Genomic DNA, 10033 nt, shown 5'->3' with positions numbered 1-10033 from the left:
CCCCTCCTCTCTCTCTCCCTTTCCTTTCATTTTTCTCTTCTTTCTTTCTTCTTTTCTTTTATTTTCTTTCTTTTTCTTTTTTCTCTTTCTTTCCAGGTGAGGTCTCACTTATGTTGCCCAGACTGGTCTCAAACTCTTGGGCTCAGTCTTCCTGCTTTGGCCTCCCAAGCAGCTGGAATTACAGGTGTGAACCACCACACCTGGCTAGTTAAAAAATAAAGTCAGCTGGGCATGGTGGCTGACACCTGTGGTCCCAGGACTGTGGAGGGTCACTTGAGCCCAGGAGTTTGAGACCAGCCTGGTCTACGTGGTGAGATCCCCCATCTCTGCAAAAAAGAAAGGAAAAAAAAAGTTAGCTGGGCATGGTGGCGTGTGCCTGTGGTCCCACTTACTCAGGAGGCTGAGGCGGGAAGATTGCTTGAGCCCAGGAGTTCAAGGCTGCCGTGAGCTATGATCATATCACTGTACTCCAGCCTGGGTGACAAAGTGAGACCCTGTTTCAAAAGTCACATTTCTGAGTATTTACTTTCTTTGGCTCTCGATTAGAGGCCTTTCCGCCTCTGGGGCTGGAGAGGAGTTTGCCTCACTTTCTTGTGGTGCTCATACAATTTCCTCATTTATACTCAACGTTCTGATTCTACCCTGTTCCTTCTCACAGATGGCGTGAGGTGGGGACCTCACTTTATTGTTTTCTAAATGGCTGCCCAGTTGTCCCAGCTCCTCTGATTAAAAAAATCCCTGCTTGGGCTGGGTACATTGGCCCACACCTGTAATCCCAGCACTTTGGGAGGCTGAAGCACGTGGATCCCTTGAGGTCAGGAGTTTGAGACCAGCCTGGCTAATATGGTGAAACTCTGTCTCTACTAAAAATACAAAAATTAGCTGGACGTGGTGGCGGATGCCTGTAATCTCGGCTACTCAGGATGCTGAGGCAGGAGTATCACTTGAATCTGAGCAGAGATCATGCCAGCACTTTGGGAGGCCAAGGTAGGGGGATCACAAGGTCAGGAGATCAAGACCAGCCTGGCCAACTTGGAGAAACCCCGTTTCTACTAAAAAACTACAAAAATTAGCTGGGTGTGGTGGCTCATGCCTGTAATCCCAGCTACTTGAGAGGCTGAGTCAGACGAATTGCTTGAACCCGGGAGGCGGAAATTGCAATGAGCTGAGATCGCACCACTGCACTCCAGCCTGGGCAATGAGAACGAAACTCTGTCTCAAAAAAAAAAAAAAAAAAAAAGGTCCCTGCTTACCCCACTGCCTTGGGATACCCCTTTGTCCCTCACGCAGGGTCCGTCTGTTCCTGGCCTTCCTCATCTCCCCACAGCAGGTCTGCCCCCTGGGTTGGTGGCCACGGTCAGGTGCTTGGCCACGTGAGAATACTTTGTCCCCTGCCTGGGCGCATCAGGCTTCTCTCTGTGCCCTGTTTGGTATTATTTTTAGGGTTTGTGCATTTCTCTGTGTACTTCAGTGCACAAATGCTTCTTTGCAGTTAATATGTGGCAGTAATGCTGGCACCGGGCACAGCTAGGGCGGTGGATGGCCTGTGTCCTCCTGGAAGGCAGGTGTGCTGCCATGGACTTGGGGGCGAGGTTAAGGATTCTCCTAAGTCCTTTTCTTCTGGGGAAAGAGACTCATGGGAAACCCTCCATTGCAACGGCCTCGCCACTTCCACGTGCCAGCCCCTGGCCCTTCCCACCATTCGCTTACCCATGCTCCCACAGTCGCGGCCCTTGCCCTGCCACGGGCCTTTGCTCCCTCCTCACCCAGCCTGGAGAAATGGCCCACAGTGGGCCTGTCCTCACCGCCATCCCTTGGCCCTGCTCCTTGGCCCTGCTCAGCCCTTGCTGCCCCCTGGGCTCATCCACCTCTACCCATGATCTGGAGATGGATTGTCACAGGCACGGGGTCCAGGCCCCCCCAGCCCGGCCGCTTCCTAGAGCAGGGCCCTCAGTCGGGCGTGTTGCCCGGGGCGCTCGGCAGTGTCTGCAAACAGCCGGGCCCTGTGAGCTGGCGTACACATGCTGCCATGCATGTCTCATGTGGCTGAGGATGCTGGGCTGTAACATGCACCACGGCTACGTGCTCACTGCCAGTGCCCGTCCCCCGTGTGGTGAGCGTGAGAAGTCACCCACAGAGGGGCAGGAAGGTGGCTATGTTTTCTAAATCCTAAGGAGAATCCTAAGTCCTTTTCTTCTGGGGGAGAGAGACTCACGGGAACCTTCCATTCTAACCAGGAGTGTCCCGGGCAAAGTGAGACGAGCCGGTCACCCCCTGCTCAGTCCCCCACATCCCCCAGGCTTTAGTCTCCCTCCCGCTGGAACTGGTAACCCTTCTAGCGGTACCCGTGCAGTGTCTTCCTTTTCCATATACTTGTGTGTGCTGGGCTGTCCTGCAGCCATCACCTGGCAGGTGGGGGCTCACCGCTGGGGGCTCTGTCCGGGACCGGGACCCAGCACGTAGCTCAGAGACGTGTCTATGCAGCCCGCCCTGTGGCTGCTTGTAGAGTTGATGGCGGACTTCTGTCACCCCCCGACATCTGAGGCTAGAGGAGCGGCCTATAGAGGGTGTTGGTGGCCAGGTGGGACCAGCGTGGAGAACACAGATGCCCGGGGGCAGTGGGCAGGAAGGGGCAGGTGCTTTCGAAAGAAGAGACGTTACCAAACTGCCCTTCCCAGTGGTGCTGCTGGGCCACTGGGGCATAGGTCGGTGAAGGCGCCTGTTACTCCATGGCCTCTGCGACCTGCCGTGTCACTGGACTTGCTGGTCTGTGCCTGAGCGTGTCTCCTGACAGGATGGCGACAGCTGCCACTTGGGGGGTGCATGGTACGCCTGGCTCTTCTAAAGATGCTTTACATCTGCCACCTCATTGAGTCTCCTGAAGACCCCATGAGGAGGGTGTTAACACGGGGAGCCCCCTTTACAGATGAGGAAACTGAGGCCCAGAAGTGGGGACCTCACTGTCCTCTGGGCCTCATGCTGGGCGGTGCGGGCTCACCTTCCTGTATTTGGTGTGGATGTGCAGTGGTCCTAGCACTTGTTTGTTGAAACACCTTTTCTTTCTGCATTCAGGGGACCAGGTCTTGGGGACCTGTGCTCTGTACCATATCCCCTCCCAGGACCTCCCTCTAAGAGCAATCTTAGAGGCTACAGGGCCACAGGGCGAAGGTCCTCCTGTTCCCCAGCAGGTACCTCGCCATACAGCTGGGAGGGATGCGGGGTAGAGAGCCCCCCTTGTCGCTGGCCCTGGGAGTCTAAGTGGTGCGGGGTACAGGGGTCGCCCCTGCAGTTACCATGTCCTCCCCTGGCGGAGGCGAGTGGTGATGCTGGGTCACGAGAGGTGGCTTCTCCCCACTGTGGTCTCGCACTGCACCCTGGGGCCTCCATCGCCTGATCTGGGGGCTGTAGGAGTCCCGGGAGAGGGAGAGCTGGGGAACGCAGCAAAGCTCTCTCAGGACTGGAATGTGAATGGCAGCTCTTGGCCAGGCTCTGCCATGTCAGAGAGGGTTTCAGAAGGTCCCGGAAGCCCCCTGGTCCCACGCTCGTCTCGGCATGGTTTTGACCTCTCCTTTTCTCCGTTGCTTCACTGCTGTGATGTCGAGCGTCTCTTCCTGTGACTGTTGACTCCTCTTGCATCTTCTCTGGAGAAATGTCTGCTCCATCCTTTGCCCGTGTTTTCTGTTAGGTTGTTTGTCTTTTGTTAAGTTGCAAGAGTTGTTGACATAGTCTGGATACAAGTTCTTTGTCAGATAATGATTTGCAAGTATTTTCTCCTGTTTTGTACATTGTCTTTTTCACTTTCTTTTTTTTCTTTTCTTTTCTTTTTTTTTTTTGAGAGAGTATTGTTCTATCACCCAGGTTGGAGTGCAGTGACGCAAACATAGCTCACTGCAGCCTCCAACTCCCAGGCTCAAGTGATCCTCCCGTCTCAGCCTCCCGAGTAGCTGGGACTACTGGTGTGTACCACAATGCCTGGCTAATTTTTTTCTTCTTTATTTTTTGTACAGATGGTATCTTGATGTGTTGCCTAGTCTGGTCTTGAACTCCTTTGTTCAAGCGATCTTCCCACCTCAGCCTCCCAAAGTTCTGGGATTACAGACATGATCTGCCATGCCCAGCCAAGTCGTTTCACTTTTTTGAGGCCTATGCAAACAACTTTTCTTTTCCCACATGCACTTTTGATGTTATAGTTAGAAACCATGCCTGATTCAAGGTCACGAAGGTTTAATCCTATGGTTTTCCTAAGAGTTGGATAGTTCTGGGCTGGGTGTAGTAGCTCACATCTATATGCCCAGTGCTTTGGAAGGCTGCGTTGGGAGGACTGTTTGAGGCCAGGAGTTTGAGACCAATGTGGGCAACATAGCAAGATACTGTTGCTACAAAAAGTGTTTAAAAAGAGTTTTATAGTTTGGGCACTTACATTTAGATCCATGACCTATTTGGAGTTAGTATGAATATATGGTGTGAGGTAGGGGTCCACCTTCATTTTTGTGTGTGTGAATATCCAGCTGTCCCAGCAGTATTTGTTGAAAAACCTGTTCTTTTTCCATTGAGTGGTCTTGGCACTGTTGTTGGAAATCACCTGACTTTAAGTGTGTGGGTTTATTTCTGGACTCTGAGTTTTCTCCTGTTGATCTGATGTTTGACCTTATGCCAGTATCATGCTGTCTTGATTACTGTAGGTTCATCACTGTGAATTATTTTTTGTCTAGTCTTGAGTATAGATGTTAAGGAAAAATAATGTGGTTCTTACATGAACATATAGGGACTCAGATTAGCTGATGAGACTGTAGCATTCTTATTTGGGATTCAGAAAACTCTGGCCGTTTGCTGCCTCCTTTTTTTGGAGACAGAGTCTTGCTGTGTTGTCCAGGCTGGAGTGCAGTGGCGCAATCTCAGCTCACTGTGGCCTTTGCCTCTGGGATTCAAGCGATTCTCCTGCCTCAGCCTCCCTAGTAGCTGGGACTACAGGTGGGCGCCAGGATGCCCAGCTAATTTTTGTATTTTTAGTAGAGACAGGTTTCACCTTGTTGACCAGGATGGTCTTGATCTCTTGACCTCGTGATCCACCCGCCTCAGCCTCCCAAAGTGCTGGAATTATAGGCGTGAGCCACCGTGCCCGGCCGTGTGTGTGTTTTATTCTGTGCCTTGTAACGTGATGCTGGCATTCATCTTGGTGCCCAGGTGGTCCTCGTTTTGGCCATTGGGAGCCCCTCCTGTGTCCTTTCTGCCCGCTTCCGTCCTGTCAAGCCTTCCCTTCCTCTCTGGTCCTGCAGGACAGTCTGGGCTCATCTTGTATATTCCCTGCCCCAGCCCTGGAATTGACCACCTCTCCTGCAAGGAGCCCTGGTTCCTCAGAGTGAGGATGAGATTCAGATACCATGGCCTGGGTGCTGGCCGTGCTCGACGCTGTTGGGATGTCATTGCTTCTGGATTCTCTCTGCCGACAGGGCTTGGAAATGGGAATGCCAACCCATGTGTCTGTGTGTGTCTGTGTCTATCTCACTGTCTGTCTCTTCCAAAGCTCCTGAGTTCCTGCTCATAGGGTGTACAGTGTTCATGTTGTGGATCTGTCTGAGGCTTTGGGTGGGCATCCCCGACCTGCGAGGGATAGACAGTTCCCTGGAGAAAGGAGGATCTTCCTGTGGGGCTAACGACATGGCTGGGAGGCAGGAAATGACCTGTCCCTTTTGAAGGCTGCCTGGGGCTTGTGGCCGTGGGAGAGGCGGGCTGGGCCAGGCACTCAGCCGTCCTGTGTCAGGTAACTTTGGCAGGTGTGTAAGTGAGAGGACCCTTCCTTCTGGTTCAGAGACTGCTGTTTTGGAGCTGGTGCCCAGCCCCAGGGCAGAAGGTAGGCAATGTGGTCTGGTGGGGGCCCAGCCTTCTGAACCCACCCGAGGGCTGGCCCTGGGGACTCTGGTGACTGGCAGCCCCATGGCCAAGAGCACCTCCTTTTGCAGGATTCTTGGGTGGCCAAGTCCTGGGGTTGCTAGGCCTTTGTGCTGTGGCACCGCTATCTCCCCCGAGATTCCTGCTGGTGGTCTCTTCTTCTGCCCCAACTTCCGGCCTTGTGGGAGGGGCTCGCAGAACCTGCACCGCATCTGCGGCTCCCTCAGCACCTGTGTCCTCAGGGTCAGCTCGTGTGGGGCAGCGCAGCTCATGCCTTTTTGGGGGTGTTGGTGTCTGCTGCCTGGGGCTGTCACTGCAGACTTCTGTCATGCTGCAGTGGGCTCCCCTTGCCAGTTCTATTCCTAGTGCCCCAGATCTGCCCAGAAGCCGCAGCAAGCTCAATGCGCTGGGCACATGTCAGGATGCGGCCAAACCTAGAGCACCTGGGTCTTCCCCTCCCCACAATTAATAGAACTTATTTTTGGAGCAGTTTTAGATTTACAGAGAAATTGGGCAAGTGGTGGTGAGAGTTCCCTTCTGTCCCCACCCCCGCCCGCTTTCCTTATGGGAACATCCTGCCTAGCTTGCTGGTGCGTTTGTCTCCTGATGGCTGATACTGACACGTTGTTAATGACAGTTCACACTTCACTGGGATTGCCTCTGCTGTTCCCTAATGGCCTTTTTCTGTCCCAGGGCTGCTGCCAGGATCCTTCCTCAGGCTTCTCTGGGCTGGGACTGTTCCCCACATGTTCCCTGTGTTTTGTGCCCAGACGGTGTTGGAGGGGGGTGTCCAGGCAGATGGAAAGGTCTCCCTCGACTGGGGTGTGTCTGGTGTTTTGCTCGGGTGAGTACAGGGTGGAGGCTGTTGGGAGGACCTCAGCGGTAAGGGCCCTTCTTGTGACATCCTGGCAAGTATCAGGACGTGGGCCATCAGCAGACTGGGCTGGAGCTGTGTAGCCGTTGCTGCTGCCTTGACAGCCTGGCTGCAGGGGTTCCTCAGCCTGTCCCCGGGACACTGTCCCCCAGGTCCCCATCCGTGCACTTGTGGACACTGCACAGCCCGTGCATAAGGAATGGAGAGCTGCCTGGGCCCCCACCCTCATCCTCCCTCCTGGAGGGGCAGTGGAGACGGCCTAGCCCGGCGCCTCATCCGTTGTGGATGGGGCCAGGGTGGACAGAGGCCTAGGCTCACTGTGCCTTGAGAACTGGGGCCCAGCCTCAGCCCCAGAGCCTCCAGCCTCCCAGCTTGGAGCAGGCACTTTTGGGGCCCCAGAGAGGAGGGCAGCAGGACCTGCGGTCTCAAGCAGCCTCGGGGCAGTACCGGGCTGGGGTCTGTCCAACTGACAGCCTCAGGGTCTGGTGGCTTCCCTGCCTTCTGGACCACGTGCTGAGGGTGGGGGTGGCCTGTTGTGCAGCGGGGGAGACAGCTGTGCAAAGAGACAGTTATGCGTGGCAGGGGAGACCCAGGATCCCATGGGGACCTGATGGCAGCCAGAAGCAGCAGGTCACAGCAGAGAGATCTGGGAGGCTTCTGGGAGTGGAAAGGCGCTTGCCTTCCCTGAGGTCAGGGAGGTGCCCTTTGCTGCTGTGCCAAATGACCACAGGCACGGCGGCTGAAGACAGCACTGGTTCATTCTCTCCCACGCCCGGAGGAGTCTGGGGCAGCCTCCCTGGGCTAAAATCACGGTGCGGGCAGGACCGTTCCTTCCGGAGGCTCCCGGAGAGGGTCCATTCCTTTACTTCCCCAGTGTCTAGAGGCGCCCGCAGCCCTTGGCTTGGGGCCCTTCCCCCCCTTCACAGCCACAGCGCAGCCTCTTCCAGGCTCTGACTCACTCTCCGTCCGGCCTCCTCTCACGAGCTCCCTGATCATCCCCTATCTCAAGATGCCTAACTCAGTCTCATCCGCAAAGTCCCTGTTGCTGTGAAAGGTGAAACAGTCCCAGGGTCGGGGGTTAGGATGGTGACGTCTTTGGGAACCATTATTCTGCCGGCCATAGCTGTGTGGAGAGATTCCTGAGTGCTTACGTCCTCGGGTTCAGCTGGCGACAGTGTCAGGGGCTGGCCTGGGCAGGCGGAAGAGGTGATGAAACCCTTTGCAGGGCACTTGGCTGCTCATCTGGAGCAGGGGAAGAGGTGCAGCCTGCGGCCTAGCACCTGCTCCTTCATACCTGGCGTGTGGCCTGTGGGAAGATAGGGTAGTTGGATGAATGAGCCGTGCCCAGTGATTTTAAAAAGCAGATTAAAATAACATAGAGAATGTCAGAGCTCATTGCATGCTGTAGGGCATTTGTGAAACTTGCATTAATTATTTGTTTTCTGAGACAGGGTCTCACTCTTGCCCAGGCTGCAGCCTTGAACTCCTGGGCTCAGGTGATGCTCCTGAGGAGCTGGGACCACAGACACCTGCTGCCACGCCCTGCTGTTTTAAATTTTTTGTAGAGACCGGATCTCACTATGTTGGCCAGGCTGTTGAGATTCTTGGCGTCAAGTAACACCCCCTCCTCATCCTCCCAAAGTGCTGGCATTACAGGCATGAGCCACCACACCACTTGGTGGTGTTTATTTGTTTGTTTGTTTATTTATTTTGAGACATAGTCTTGCTCTGTTTCCCGGGCTGGAGTGCAGTGGTGTGATCTTGGCTCACTGCAATCTCTGCCTTCTGGGTTCAAGTGATTCTCCTTCCTCAGCCTCCCAAGGAGCTGGGACTACAGGTGCCCGCCACCACGCCTGGCTAATTTTGTGTATTTTTAGTAGAGACAGGGTTTTACCATGTTGGCCAGGCTGGGTTTGAACTCCTGACCTCATGATTTGCCCACCTTGGCTTCCCAAAGTGCTGGGACTACAGGTGTGAGCCACGATGCCCGGCCACTTGGTGTTACTTAAAGATCTTGGTGAATTGTAAAAAGTGTGCAATAGGCCGGGTGTTGTTGGATTGTGCCACTGCACTCCAGCCTGGAGGACAGAGTGAGACTCCAGCTCAAAAAAAAAAACCCAAAAAAACCATACAACAAAACCAGGGCCCCAGGGTGTGAGCTTCTCTGCCCCGGAGGCCGGGCCCACCAAGGGGACCCTAGAGTTGCTTCTGAAATGCAAGTTGGCATTAGCTAAGCAGAAGGAAGCAGAGGGCAGCCTGAGCTGAGAGCCGGCACAGGCGGGGCTCTGATATGGGTGCTCGAAGGCCTGGGCACCCATCGAGCCCCAGGTGTGCCAAGCCCAGTGGGAGGTACAGGTCAGATTGTGGAAATCTTTTTTTTTTTTTGTCCCCCTGAGACATAGTCTTTCTCTGTCACCCAGGCTGGAGTACAATGGTGCAGTCTCGACTCACTGTAACCTCCGCCTCCCCGCGCCCCCGGGTTCAAGCGATTCTCAAGCGTCAGCCTCCCAAGTAGAGGGGAGTACAGGCATCCGCCACCATGCCTGGCTAATTTTTATATTTTCAGTAGAGACACGGTTTCACCATGTTAGCCAGGCTGGTCTCGATCTCCTGACCTCAAGTGATTCACCTGCCTCGGCCTCCCAAAGTGCTGGGATTACAGGTGTGAGCCACCACACCCTGCTATAAAAGTCTTGATATTGGCTGGGGCGTTGGCTGACACCTGTAATCCCAGTACTTTGGGAAGCCATGGCAGGAGGATCACTTGAAGCCAGGAGCTCGAGACCAGCCTGGACACTGTATCGAGACCCTGTCTCTTAAGAAAGTAAAGAAGTCTTGTTGCCGCTTCCAAAGCTTGGAGTTCCATCCCACATCCATCCTACCAGTGTCCCACTGTCTCTGTGTCCAGGTCCGAGCTCGCTGCCCGGGCTGTGCCCTGGCCCCTGCGGGGTCGCAGCACCTGCCCCTGCCTCCCTCTCTCCCTGCGCTCTGCCTCTTGGTGTGGCAGGGCTGAGGGCAAAACTTCTTGAAAATCTCTTAGTAGCTGTCTGTGTCTGTGTCTTAAGGCTTCCAGAAGCTTCTTTGGTTTCATTTGACTGTTCATGGGCGCTCTTGCTGCCTCAGCCCTGGTTTTTAGGAGCTGAGCCTAAAATGGGCCCTTGTTGGAAACTTGACTGGGTAAAATGCTTATAGTTATAGATTTTTGTGTTGTTAAAAATTGACAAGAATGTGGAACATCTGAATAAAGACAAGTGTGCTCGTGCTGTGTGC

General features: G+C 54.4%; 1 protein-coding gene across 6 annotated transcripts in view; it reads left to right on the top strand.

The window, feature by feature from the left end:
• KDM4B (lysine demethylase 4B) overlaps positions 1-10033 on the top strand; it is a 178659-nt gene that overhangs the window by 38884 nt on the left and 129742 nt on the right. The gene's annotated exons all lie outside the window — the stretch shown is intronic.

This window comes from Sapajus apella, unplaced genomic scaffold, assembly GCF_009761245.1.
Source record: "Sapajus apella isolate SASKATOON/1434 unplaced genomic scaffold, GSC_monkey_1.0 scaffold77, whole genome shotgun sequence".
Taxonomy (NCBI): domain Eukaryota; kingdom Metazoa; phylum Chordata; class Mammalia; order Primates; family Cebidae; genus Sapajus; species Sapajus apella.
The sequence above is the reverse complement of the archived record's forward strand: the minus strand, read 5'-3'. Positions and strand labels throughout refer to the sequence as shown.